At 37.6% G+C, this 14,404-nt stretch overlaps 2 long non-coding RNA genes across 2 annotated transcripts; one reads left to right on the top strand and one right to left on the bottom strand.

The window, feature by feature from the left end:
• The first annotated feature begins 595 nt into the window (after nucleotides 1-595).
• Nucleotides 596-5,193, top strand: LOC117302501. The gene is made up of 4 exons (XR_004520441.1): nucleotides 596-905; nucleotides 1,756-1,939; nucleotides 2,964-3,038; nucleotides 4,606-5,193. It is a non-coding gene; the product is annotated as an uncharacterized LOC117302501 (long non-coding RNA).
• Nucleotides 5,194-6,179: 986 nt separating this feature from the next.
• LOC117302096 lies at nucleotides 6,180-13,631 on the bottom strand. Its single transcript, XR_004520380.1, has 4 exons — nucleotides 13,547-13,631; nucleotides 12,176-12,287; nucleotides 8,193-8,354; nucleotides 6,180-6,360 (listed from the first exon to the last, which is right to left on the bottom strand). It is a non-coding gene; the product is annotated as an uncharacterized LOC117302096 (long non-coding RNA).
• Between the last annotated feature and the right edge of the window lie 773 nt (nucleotides 13,632-14,404).

Raw genomic sequence — 14,404 nt, 5'->3', positions numbered from 1 at the left:
GCCAATCATGGAGCAAAAAAGGGAAATTCTTTTAGGCAGCAAGTTGTGACTGATTTTTTTTTTTTACGTGGATCTTTAAATTTACCACATTTGTATGTGAAGCATCGGTTTTTTTAAAGATTTTGTTTGAAATTTGCTTTCATAACTGAATACCATACCCATAGGCCTTAATAATTAATCATATCCCAATTTAATTTATCAACACTCTAAAGAATACATAAATAGCTTGAGGGATGTGTCAGGTTATTATTTCAAGAAAATAGATTATTAGCTGTTACAAACAACTTAACAATAACAACCAAATGGACCGATGGAATCCAACAAAATGGACCGATTGCAGAAAAAGTCTTTCTCGAAGGCTTTTGCATGTTATTTTTTCTGATGCAATTTTATTTTTTCGGGGGGGGGGGGGGGGTCAGAGTGCCCCGCATACACTACCCGCACCACACGAGTGAACAGGGCCAGATTGATGATGATGGGGAATCCCCGCACTTCCATTACTCACGCCGCATCAACAAAAATAAATAACTTTCTGTTTGTATAGAGTGCGCCCTCTTTAGTTCAATTGTAGTGAGTTATGACGTCATGTGTCTTGCTGAAAGGAGTGATGTTTACGTTTGGCAGTGATGACAGATGAGTAATTCAACAAAATGTCTGTATTTAACATGATTGAAGGACTTGTTATTTAACGTGGCTGTTCATCAAAGTCTTGAGTATCCACCTAATGCTTAGAATCATGCCTTAGTTCTGTGGTGACTGGTTGTGGGCTGTTAGAAGGAAGTGGAAACTGATGTGGACACCGGGCACTTGCTCCTACTCAGAGCAGCAATGCATGCCGTTGACAGGACGTGCTGGCCGGCGGCAGCTTCATCGTTTCTACGTTTGGCTTCGCCAGTTCTTGTACAGTAAGTAAGTGCTCATAAACATCCATCATTTGTACGGTCTTTCGTGTAATGTCTATGGTACCAAGGTAGCTGTTTTAGTCTATAGGTCTATAGAAACAGTTAACCAAAATCAGCAATTGTACATTAATTTTGTTGTTTTTAATTCATCAAATAAAACTCCGCATTTTTAGTAAACAGATTGATTGACATTCACATCATCACCATGTCTTTTTTAGAAAGTTATATTAGTACTAGAAGTAGAGCTTGATGTAAATATGATGACAGATATTGGAAACAAACACAAAAACAGCTACAAAGTATGCATAGCGTACAACACTAGGAATAGGACGGTCCAAGATGTCATGATGAGCAACAATCTATTGACCTCTATAGAGGGCGCTCTAGTCCAATGACATAAGCAGACCTCTTGCATTGGCCGCCGTCTTCATTACTAAACAATGAATGCACTGCACATGACGCTCACTCAGCCAATGATAGCTCTCCATTGATCTCAGCAGTGAGGGGAAAGTTATGGGCTGTTGGCGTCCTAATTAGTAAGGGCTGGGCTATGCAAGGGGTTCTATAGGTCTATGAAGCTCCAGGTCGATGAAAAGTTTTAATTGTATCTTACTGTTAGTTGTAAAGGTTCGTTGAATAACATAGCGCTCTGTGCACTATGCTCTAAAGTTCAGTACTCGGGTCTTGGACAAAGTGTTTAAAGTTTGTCTAGTATTGAGTACTTTGGACTCAGATGGAGTCTGGCAAGCTGTAACAATGACATAAATGGTGAGCACAAAATGTGAGCTCTTTATTGACTGTAGTGTTTTACTAATTTATTTACTTTTTCACTGTATTATTTCCTGTGTTGCAGATCAAACTATCCCCACCTTACCTCAAGAACTGGACTTGCGAGGGCGCTCCAGCTCATGCCGGTCAACTTTGTGTGCTGAGTGCATCATCTAAGATGGAATGACACTAGGAGAACTGCCTACCAGTCAACGAGCACCGCTTCAACATGGATGCTTAGTTTCATCTCTGAGTTGTGACATTTAAAGGTATTTGGAGAAACATAAATATTTTTAAGGTGGTTTGAGAAACTTTTTTCTAAAGGTATTTTGAGAAACAACATTTTTTTGTCATATGTTTTGAGAAACATAATTTTTGTTAAGGTGTTTTGTTGAGAACCACAATTTTCTGCTAAAGGTATTTTGTGCAAAATGTTTTTTTTTCAATGAAGTGTATACAATAGATATTTTTAATCCATGTTTTTTTCCCCATAAACTACAAAAAAATATTTTGAAAGGAACAAAAAGTGTATCCTTTTCACCAGACCTTTTTTTACATGTACTTTGTTCAGCTTTTGTTCAAAATTGTTTAAAGGTGTTTCGAGAACAATATTTTTTTAAAGGTATTTTGAGAAACTTTTTCTTAGAAGGTAGGCTATCTTGACAAAAACATAGTTTTGTTAAGGTGTTTGGGAAACATAATTTCTATTTGTTTTGTTGCATTCCCCCCCCCCACCCCCACAAATTTCAACAATTACTTTGAAAGGAACACAAACAATTCTTTTTTTACAGTTTTTCTGTTTGTTATTGAAGTACTTTTTTCAATTTTTGTTAAAAATTGTTTAAATGTGTTTTGATAAACAGGATATTTTTTTGTGGTAATCTAAGGAAAATAATAAACTTTTAAGTTTTTTTCAGAATTTTCGTTTTTTAAGGCATTGTTAGAAACATTGTTAAAAATGGTGTTTTGAAAGACATAATTTGTGTTAAGGTGTTTAGAGAAACATAATTTTCTTTAAGGTGTTTCAAGAAACGTAATATCTGGTAAAGGTATTTTGATAAACACAATTTGTTTCCAGTCAAGTTGAAAAGGCCTTTTACTTTTTTTTGCTTTTGCTTATCAAACCTATGTGAAGTTCTTAGGTTTTTTTCCCAAAACAATCTTCAAATCTAACTTTATACAAATCAAATAAAAATGTTTGCTGGCTTCCACTTAATGATTGTTTTTCCTCTGCTGGTTTCTTCTACAATTTTATCTCTTTTGAATACAATTTATGACTTATGTTTTTACTAGTGTGCTGTTGTTCGTGGGGAAGGTCAATCAAGGGTCATGCTACAGTGTGAACATCTTCATTACATCTTAAACATGGTGAGTAAACATGATATGCCAGTACACTAATCCTGATCATCAATGCTTGGCTGTGAGTTTGTCTGGGACAACCTTCCTTAAGTCAGGACCCTGTTCTATGACAGCTGTATCTTCACTTGAGGCACACATCTTTCTCATCCAATTTTTACTTTTTTTAATGCTGAAACCAATCACCTAAAATTTTCTGACTTTTCCCCAACTATTTATACCAAGGGTCGATGAACATAAATTTTATCAGGGGTAAACTTTTTCAAATTATTTTTTCCCCTGGATACAAATGTTTTGTTGTGATACATGTTATTTCAAAATTCCAATTTCTAACCTTAAAGGCAGTGGACACCATAGGTAATTACTCAAAACAATTATTTTTTTAGCATAAAACCTCACTTGGTAACGAGTAATAGGGAGAGGTTGATGGTATAAAACATGGTAAGAATTGGCTCCCTCTGAAGTGACGTAGTTTTCGAGAAAGAAGTAATTTTCTGTGAATTTAATTTTGAGACCCCAGATTTAGAATTTGGGGTCTCGAAATCAAGCATCTGAAAGCACACGACTTCGTGTGACAAGGCGTTTTTCTTTTTCATTTTTATCTCACAACTTCGACGACCAATTATGCTCAAATTTTCACAGGTTTGTTATTTTATGCATATGTTGAGATACACCAATTGGGAAGACTGGTCTTTGACAATTACCAATAGTGTCCACTGCCTTTGACCCGATTTCCAAATCTAATCAAAACCCACATTTGTTCAACACTTACCCTAACATTTTAAGAGATTGATGTGTAGTTTAAAAAATTCTTTGCATAATTTTCGCATAGTTTTTTGAACAGTGATTCCATCTGAGAAACACAAATTTCCCAAGTTTCTTCTGGAACAATTTGAACAGTTTGAACAATTCTTAGAGAAACAATTTTTTTTTCTCTCGTGATTTTGTACACACATATAAACATTAAAGCAGTTAATGGGTATGACAAAACACAGCTCAATATTTATTGGAAATAAATATTTTGGTCAAATGCCAAATTTGCTTGCTTTAGTTTAAAATGTAAAAGATTTATTATTGAGAAATGGAATATTTCTGGTGGCATATCATTTATTGCACAGTTTGACATACTTGTATGTACATACTTGGTTATAAGAAACTTGTCACAGATTTTTTAGAAACAATTTTTAAAAAAAGTTTTTGGCGGCACAGTTTAGCAGTTATTGATGGCGAATAAAGTTGTACAAAAGGTTTAATTCAAAACAGGGCCATGTTCATGGCTCTGCTTACCATAAGCAAAACATTGGCGGATAGGGAAGCAGATAATTCTAGTAAGTAGGGAATTTTGACTCCACATTACTAGACAATCTTTGCTTACACAGCTAGCACAGAAATTTGGGGCTTGCCCTGTAAGCAAATTATGGTGAAGCACAGAACTGGCAGTAAGCAGCGCCATGAAATTGGGCCCAGGAAAGTTTACTACATAGCATAGCTCTATGGGATTAAATACAGTGTGCTTTCTACATAATCATTCATGACATATTATTGACAGTATTTTTGTGGTTTTCATTTTTGTGTGCAGGTCAGACATCCAATTCTTAAATGGACTGTGATGTTTGATTCCAACGTTGACATCTGCTTGTGATTCCTACATCGGGCAGCTACGTTTTGATTCCTACATGGACAGCAACATGGGGTTTCTTACATGGACATCAACATCTGATTCCTACATGGACAGCATTGTCAGATTCCTTTATGGACAGTAACGCCTGATTCCTACATGGACAATAAGATTGTGTAACTCTGATTTGTGCAAATTTTGTAGTAAAGAAAATCTTAGTCGGAAAAAAAAAAGCAATATTTGGGATTAAAGGCTGTGTCACACTGGGGAATTTACAGGCAACCAGTTCCAGGCAATCTTTAAAAAGAAAATTCATTCGCATTTCAGTTCAGGACTATTGTTTCCTAGGGGATTGTGATTTACAAGAAAAATGTATATTCATGCTGCCAAAGTGTTCCTTGTGCATGGTTGCCTCCAAGTTGCCTCCAAGGCACTGGACACATTTGGCCATTTACTCTTGGAGAAAACCTTGGTATTTCCCAAAATATGCATTAAATAACAAACCTGTGAAAATTTTTACTCAATTGGTTATCAAAGCTGCACGAAGTTAATGAAAGAAAAAAACACCCTTGATGCATGCACTACGTTTATGGGCTTATAATAAAAGGCTTCAGGCCTGAAGTTTTTTAGTATTTGGGTGAGAAATAACCTCTTTCTCAAAAACTTCCTTACGCCATTGCTCGTTCGTAAGTTTTTATGCTAACAATTATTTTGAGTCATTACCAATAATGTCCAGTGCATTTAAGAACGATAATCACAAATATCCAGGAATGACTTTTCTAACCTTAATAGATAATTTAAACAAAATAATGGGCTCAACTGTTTGAGAAGACAAGTTTTACCTACATGTATTTAGTTATCCATGTCAAACTTGCAATTATCAAATGACATTTTTTGTAGGACTTTGAAATGGTCACCACCTACCAATAAGCATTTTTAGTTTCAGTGTTGGCCTACTTATTCATGATCCATGTCATTAATGTTGGCACAATTATTTCCACATCAGAGTAGTATTATTTATGTCAATAATTTAATGGTAAAAAGCTGATTATAGATATGAGCTGATTATAGATATTCTAGATTTAATTAAAAATTAATGATTAACGATAATTCATGTTATAGCATTTTAAACTGTATTGTAATTATCGAAATAATTAAAATGGTACACTATGAATCTAAACATGTTTTTTTGTCTGATTGTCATTATTTTGTTGCCAAACCTGTATTTATTTGTTCAAAAGATTTATTTGACTTCACAAAACGAAACAAACATGTGCACATTAGGCAATCTTAGCTTATTAAATAAAATAAAAAATAAAATAAAAACGTATTAAATTTTATATTAAAAAATAAAACAGACAACAAGTTTATGTTTCCATGTGGCCGAGTAGGCTATTGATTGTTAGTCTTGATTCAAGAACATTATTCTTGAGAGAGCGCCCTCTTGTGACAATATTAATTATTTGCGGCACTATTAATTACATATTAATTAATATTGCCACAAGAGGGCGCTCTCTCGACGACTGATCCAGAGACTAATCGCTACTGTGTATACGCGTATAATACATGTGTACGTCACATTTCGTTCTAATGTTTACCACCTCAAAAAATTTTTTTCCAACCCGGAAGACGCCATAGCCTAGCGGATAGGGAGACGGCTTCGGAGGACTACACTGGAGACATCTGTGCGGGTTCGAGCCCCGGCCAGGACACCACCTACATGGAGACACCAGAGGAACGCCCACGGACCCCGGACCGCGACGAGGAGGCAACATGGCGGAGATACACCAGGGGGAGGCGTGGACCCGGAGAGAGAGAGAGGGGGGAGAGGTGGACCGGGTAGGAAGGAAAGTGGAGGCGAGATTTTTTTTTTAATTAAATTTTATTAATTTTTTAATAAAAAAAAGTAAAAAAATTAAAATTAACGGTGAATGATTTTCTTAAAATCGCCTGAAACGTGCGCTCGTTAATTTTTTTTTTTTTCCTTCAAAGAAAATCCAAAATTGTAAAAACTTCAAAAAATCACCATTAATTTTTTTTTTTTGGTAATTCATTTTCTTAAAATCGCCTGAAACGCATGCTCGTTAATTTTTATTCGAAATTTTTTTTTTTTTGCCCAAAACACTAAAAATAACTGAAAATTTCAAAACTTGACATTCGGAAACCTCCAAAACACCCTTAAAACAGTACGGAATACACTCCAGAGTGCCCTATTAACATTCTACATGGTATAAGAATTCTGGCAACAAAAATTTTCACAGGAAAGTGTCTTTTTTAATAAATAATTGCTTATTATAACTCTAAGACGGCACTTAGCGTAAATTGTACTATGCTATAACTCTTATTTACATCAATTTAAATGCACAGAACAAGCGTTCGTAACTTCTAACTTCTTATTTTTAAGTGTAACAGATAGTATGCTCCACTCAACTTTGAATTCAGAAGCTGTTTTATTTGATAAGCTTGTTAAAAAGGGCCTTTTCATACACAAGAATCTTGATAACATAAGCTATATTAAACAAGTGTGTGAAGAAATTAGTCTGGTACCTACATTCAGAATAGTGATGAAAAGCACTAAGAGACAAGGAGCCAGACTTCAAAACTGTTGCTAAAAATTGTATGGAAGCTTAGAACGACCATCTCCATTGCCAAATTTCCAAGTTAAATACATTAAAGAAATCTAAAAAAATTAGATAACTCTGTATTTTTGGGTTCTCGTGGCTTTGCAGAATCTACTTTTTAAGATAAAATGGTGGAAAGATACAATACAGTACTTTACGTACTAAAGCATCTAACTTTGTGGAAATGCAGATGTTCACTCTAAGTTTCCATACATTATGATTATGGTTAAAACTTAAGGCCCTGCTCGGTTCGTACAATGTTTTGCAGATAAATATCATCACGCATGATACAAATACATCATATTTACCCCATATACAACCAAACTAAGTATTTAAAACCTGTTTTAACTCAGTCTGACCTGTGTAAAAATTGTGTTTAAAACTGTACATATACCCATACCATACATGCATACTACCACGAGGTTGCATGAGTTTTCATTTCATTGCTTTGTATTCAGTGTTAAAAAGTGTTGCCCTGGTGATTTCTGCATTTCATTAACCATGATTCAGGCCTGATGCTTCATTCTTGTAAGGGCAAGGCAGCTTTTGCTCAGTAAAACGCAGTATGAGGGAAATTTAAATAAGTACCGGAACATTTTGAGCGCCAAGGCAATGACCAAGACCGTGTACATGGAGGCAATTGCTGCGTAATGTTTCTCCGCAAAGTATCAGGCCTGATGAATTAAAGGAGTTATAAAATGTACATGACAATATTCAGCAATCACCTAAACAGCCATAGGACTTTACATGGTAAAGATCTGTTTACTGCACCACACTTTGCTTTGAATTAAATTCATAGCTTTTGAAATAAATATCAACTTTGTATCAAGTTGTAACCAGTAAAGACTGATGTCTGATGGGTTTTATATAAGAGTCCGTGTAAACAGATCTTTTTACAATAATTAAAACTCACTACATGAGACGTACCTTAACATCTTAGTATTGAATGAATCACAAAGGTGAACTGAATTAGCTTGAGACGCTGAGAAGATGACGTATTTGAAGTCATGACGAGGCAGCATCTCACAGGCTCTCTTCAGTCAGGCGGGCGCATCTTTTATACCAATGCTTGTCATCATCTTGAGTGTTCTATAAACAAAAATATTCAAAGGACAAAATGAATGCATGAATAACATGTCAAGAGGAATACAGTTGCTGCCCCTCGCCTTCGCCTATGGAATGAGCTCCATGCGGGTCTCTTTGCCTGTGTTCAAAAGCCTCCTCAAGACATTTCTGTTTCCCCAACCAATCCTAGTTCGTTTGTTTTTCTTTTTGTCCTAGTCTCATGTAAAGCGCTCTGTTCTCCGTAGAGCGCTATATAAATGCTTTGTATTATTATTATTATATTGTATACAAGTAATTCAGTTCGTAGTAGGGGCTGATGAATGGCGGTGGATCCAGATTGGTAGAAGTGTTGTACATCTTAAGGGGTGATCATAAGGGAATGGGGGTAGACTGACAGACAATTGGTGTGCATCTCTTCTCGCCTCATCAAGAACAAAACCTTTTATGTATCCAAAATACTGTGAAGCAACCACTCTCTAGTGGCCTCATCCACTGCCATCAGCCAAGGGATACCATTTGGTGGTTTTAAAATAGCATAATACACTAAAGTCAAGGTAATTGGCGACGGGTTGAGATACAAGAGGAAATCATATTCGGGACGGGTCAAGAACAAAAGTGGAAACAGATTTGAAGTCGATCCCAGCCCCCTCCCCCCCACTCTAGTACTGTATACCCCAGGCAATGTGATCATAGGCAAATCATTGTACCCTGTTAGGCTAAATAGAACGTTGTTTATGGTTTTATCATTTTGTGGGTGACAATTAGATCAGTTTTGGCAATGTACCCTGTAAACTAAGGTGCCTGGTTCATGATTATCAACATTTTCACAAACATACAAATTGTTTGCTGGAAGGTGGGGTTTATGCCTGCCATAAACTTTCATTTTCTAAAAGTGTTTAACTATAAAATCTTATAATATGTAGTTCAATGACCGTTAGATAAGATGCAGTGTTTTTTGGTATTCCCTTTAAGAAAGTCAGACGAGCTACAATCTATTTCTTATTTATAAGCAGTGCGGAATATAATTCTTTGTTTAAAGACATACTTTTTACATTTCTGGTTAAAAGGCCTACAGTTTTGAAGGCGTAACATATTGGGGGTGGGTCAATAGCCGACAAGGGGGTGCATGTTTTGGGTTGATGCAGATTTGAAGTGAAGAAGGGGTAACATGGTGGGGGTTGGTCCTGAATGGCAGACCGGGGTACATGTGGGTTGGTGACAGATTTTAAATAGAAGGGGTATAACATGTTGGGGTGGGTGCATAGGATTGATACAGATTTGAAGTAGAAGGGGTAATATGTTGGGGGTGGGTCCTGAATGTCAGACAAGTGGGGTGCATAGGATTGATACAGATTTAAAGTAAAAAGGGTAAAAAGGTGGGGGCGGGTCTTCAATGGCAGACAAGTGGGGTGCATATTGGATTGATACAGATTTGAAGTAGAAGCTTGGGGGTTAAATGTTGGGGGTGGGTCTGTTGGCAGACAAGGGGGGGGCATATTGGATTGATACAGATTTGAAGTAGAAAGGGTATTATGTTGGGGGCGGGTCCTGAATGTCAGACAAGTGGGGTGCATAGGATTGGTACAGATTTGAAGTAGAAGGGGTAATATGTTGGGGGCGGGTCCTGAATGGCAGACAAGGGGGTGCAAATTGGATTGATACAGATTTGAAGTAGAAGCTTGGGGGTAAAATGTTTGGGGCGGGTCCTGTTGGCAGACAAGGGGGTGCATATTGTATTGATACAGATTTGAAGTAGAAGGGGTAAAATGTTGGGGGTGGGTCCTGAATGGCAGACAAGGGGTGCATGTTGGATTGATACAGATTTGAAGTAGAAGGGGTGGGGGGGGGCTAATCATCCTTACTCGCAGCTAAGAGCTGAATTGTGAAGGACGCTTCTACAACGTGTTCGAGTAGCAGGCATGCAAGGACGCATTTAGCTGCCAACCACATCAACCCATTATGACCACATGTTACAGAGCAAAGCCAAGATCGAAAGTGTTTGATTTTTCCTGAGGGAGGAAAACCGGATAGTCTGGAAAACCCTCTCGGCACAGCAGAGAACCAACTAAATACTCTACTCACATATGGCCCTGGCCGGGAATCGAACCGGGGTCACCTTCGTGAGAGGCGAGCGCTTTACGCACAATCCAACCGTGCCACTCAAACACATGTTGGGGTGGGTCCTGAATGGCAGACAAGTGGGGTGCATAGGATTAATACAGATTTGAAGTAGAAGGGGTAACATATTGGGGGTGGGTCCTAAATGGCAGAAGAGTGGGGTGCATAGGATTTATACAGATTTGAAGTAAAAGGGGTAACATGTTGTGGGTGGGTCCTGAATGGCAGAAGAGTGGGGTGCATAGGATTGATACAGATTTGAAGTAAAAGGGGTTAACATATTGGGGGCAGGTCCTAAATGGCAGAAGAATGGGGTGCATAGGATTTATACAGATTTGAAGTAAAAACTATACCACTTTTTTTGGTCCCGCTGCTTCAATATTGTTTTTCATGTTTTGTTTTTTTTTAAATAAAGTTTCATCCAAAAACATATTTTTTAACATTCTTAATTTTTGTAGCAGTTGTTTAATGAGTGTGAATTATAGATAGGAAGTTGACCTAGATGCCAGTTTCGTGAAACAAAATGCTATCTTGGATTAAAAAAGTGGCCTGAGAAACTGAGAAACTGTTTTTTTTATTATGTAGGCCTAAGATACACATTGAAGTAGAAGGGGTAACATCATGGGGGCGGATCCTGAAGGCAGAAACGTGGGGTGCATATTTTGGATTAAAAACTAAACCACTTTTTTGGCACTTCTGCTTCATCAATGTTTTTAGTGATATTTTAAATAAAGTTTCATCAGAAAACATCTGTTTTTTAACATTAGCAGTTTTTAATGAGTAATGACGTGCAGGGTTTTGACATAGATGCCAGTTGGGTGAAAAAAATGCTATCTTAGATTAAAAAAGTGGCCTCCTTCTTTCTTCTAGAAAGACAAAACGAGAAACTTTTTTTAAAGTATGTGGGCTTAAGATATATACACATTGAAGTAGAAGGGGTAACATGTGGTGGGCAGATTCTGAACGGTAGAAAAGTGGGGTGCATATTTCGGTTTGATACTTTAGATCGCCTTAAATACCCAACACTTTATTTTTTTTCACTGCTGCTTCAATAATGTTTTAAAGATTTATTTTATAAAGTTTCATCATGTTTGATTATTTTCACCTAAAAAATTATAAGTCTTTCTTTGAAAATTTTAACTTTGATTTAAAAAGGGGCATCCTCCTTCTTTCTTGTAAAAAGCCCAGACAAGAAAGAGAAACTGTTTTTTTTAGTTTGTAGGCCTGAAGTAGAGAATGGGTAAGACATTTGGGGTGGGGTTACAATGGCATGGTGGGGGGATTTGGGATTGGTGCTTTTTAAGTAGAAGGGGTAACATGTTTGGGACAGGTTGAGATGGCAAATAAAAAGGGGTGCATTATGGGATAAAATTACAGATTTGACTTGATAGGGTACCATATTTGGGGGGGGGGTACAAAATAGCAAACAACTATTGGGGATCTTGGGATGGGTGCATACTGGACACTAGGAAGGTAATGAAATGGGGAAGGGTCAACAGAATGGCAGAAAAGTGGATGGTTTGGGGGTACTAGAAGAGGTAAACACACTGGGGAAGGGTCCAAAAGGACAAGAGGGGATTGCTATGTCAGGGGCGTGGCTTGAGATTGGCAGAATAGAGGGGCCAGGGCATGTTAGGAATAGGGGCTGGTTAGGGACAAATTAGATGATCGATTTCTAAATTCAGACAATTGGTGATGAGAGTAGAGTATACAATTTGAGAACTCACCATTATAATTTCAAGCGACGAAGTTCATAATTGATGAATGGTGAGACTGCTAGTCCTTGAATTTGATAAGTTCATCACCATGACTTGAACAGTCCAGGGCAATGCGATCCATCTGGAGTGAAAAAAAGGAAGCAGAGAAAATAAAATACCCTTCAATACAGAGTTTGCCTTTGTTTTCTTTCCCAAGTGGTAATTCTGTTTTCTAGGGGCTGGGGAGGGGGGAAGGGCGGTAACCAACAGAAAGATGATATTTAAATACCGCTTAAAGGGGCAAGGCTATTTTAATTTCATTTCACAGACTGCACTTCCATTAGAAAATCTTAAAGTCTATAACAAAGAGGCACCAAGTTAAAGACCAAAGGCAACGGAGGTCTTGGCTTTTGTGTCCTTTGTGTAGAATTCTGTGTGATTTCCTGAAGTTTATGTAAGCTTTTAGTTTGGTCTTTTAGCCTTGGTCAGCTGAGTTGGGATGATCGGATGCAGCAAGGTAAATGCAAGGGTGACTTTTTTTGACAGCCAGCCACATTGACCCATTATGAACACAGAGTGCAGCCAGACATCGCAAGTGTTTGAGTTTTCCAGAGAGAGGAAAAACTCTCACAGCATAGGCCTAGACTAGCGGAGAGAACACCAACTCTCACGCAGTGAGTCAAACCAACCATGGAGGGTTCTTAAGGGCAAGTCACACTGCAGTGATAACAAAAGACAATCGATCCTGTTAAAAATGCATGCCCTTGATTGATTCAATTAGCATGGACGTATTCTGCGCGGAGCAATTCAACCAATAGAATGCGTTCTCTTTGTGTGGTGTTATCGTTTTCGTTATCGCTGCAGTGTGACTGGCCCTTTATTTCTCGATGGTCAAACCAAATAGCTCTTTGGCTGAACACTAAAACAGGGTCCTTGGCTAGGTATCAGTATCACACATGGGCCACAGCAACAGTGATGGGGTGATCGAGGGACCTTCCCAAATTTATCACAAGAAAAGAATGTGGACCTGCCACGCTGCAAGCCCACAAAACATCTTTTAATTTAGGATTTAAGCTACACAAATTGTGATACTGTCAACATTCGTGATGCTTTTGCACCCAACTGCTTGCCCTAGCAGGACTGAAAGGGTAGTGTCAGTAGTAGTGATTGATGACCGTGTATTGCAAGCATAGCAATGGGCCGAGTGTACAAAGTCAACGGTACGGGACATACGGATGTACGTACGAACACTGGGCACTTTTTAGACATTTCACGTTACACAACAACCGATAACTTTGGTTGCCCAAAATTGCCCTATAAAGTTATTGATGCCAGCCAATTAACCAATCACTATTTCTTGACATAATCATGAACAAACTGAACATGAATATTCGTACTTACCGGCGTTTGCAGTGAAAGCATTTTGAGTTTGAACACACGCATCTAGCAGACGACATTTTGACAGTGCACATCTTTCCTGTTTACACAACACAACTCCTTCTAACTGCTCATGCGCAAAAGCGCAATGTCAAGTCACGGCCACATACAAAAACAAAATTGTTAATCGTCCCCGCCTGACCGTTCAAAACCCCCGACCCCATTTTTTGTATCATCAAGGACAATCTTTTTAATGAACTTTTCGGTAAATTTTTTCGGTCGTATTTGTTCACAATTTATAGGTTTTTAAAGATGATCCTTCATCTTGGCAAAGCAAGAGCAATTCCTAAAATATTTACTTGGGCTAGGCTACACTGCGTTTTAATTGTTCGAAAATGTTTACAGAAAATGTCATCTAGGAGAAAATAATTTCAAATAAAAACATTTGAAAACATCAAAAACGCACAAACACTATGTTATAGTGTTTGTGTTGATTCTTTTTTTTTCTTCATATTAGGCCATGTCACGAAACTGTAAAAAAAACCCATAAAACCATTACAATAAAAACCACCCTACCTCCCTATCCAACAAAACTAACCGACGATCAACAGTTTGTTTTTGTATTATGGCCTTTCTTACAGTGGAGTGTGGCCGAGGGAAACGAAAACTTAGCTTACCTAGGGGGTGGGAAATGTTTGTTTTTGTTTGTAAAATTAAGCGATGTTACCCCTCCCCCCTCCAACCCCCGTAATGCTCTGTCTTTATGATTGGATCTCCCTTGCTAAGCAAATCGGAGCAAGATACCTGTCATAACTTCAATTGACATGCAATTTTGGATGGTAACCCTATTCTGTTAATCATAATTATTTTGTGCTAAATAAG

The sequence above is a fragment of the Asterias rubens genome, chromosome 18 (assembly GCF_902459465.1).
Source record: "Asterias rubens chromosome 18, eAstRub1.3, whole genome shotgun sequence".
In the NCBI taxonomy this organism is placed as follows: Eukaryota; Metazoa; Echinodermata; class Asteroidea; order Forcipulatida; family Asteriidae; genus Asterias; species Asterias rubens.
Note: the sequence above shows the minus strand (reverse complement) of the source record. Positions and strands in the feature narration are given on the sequence as shown.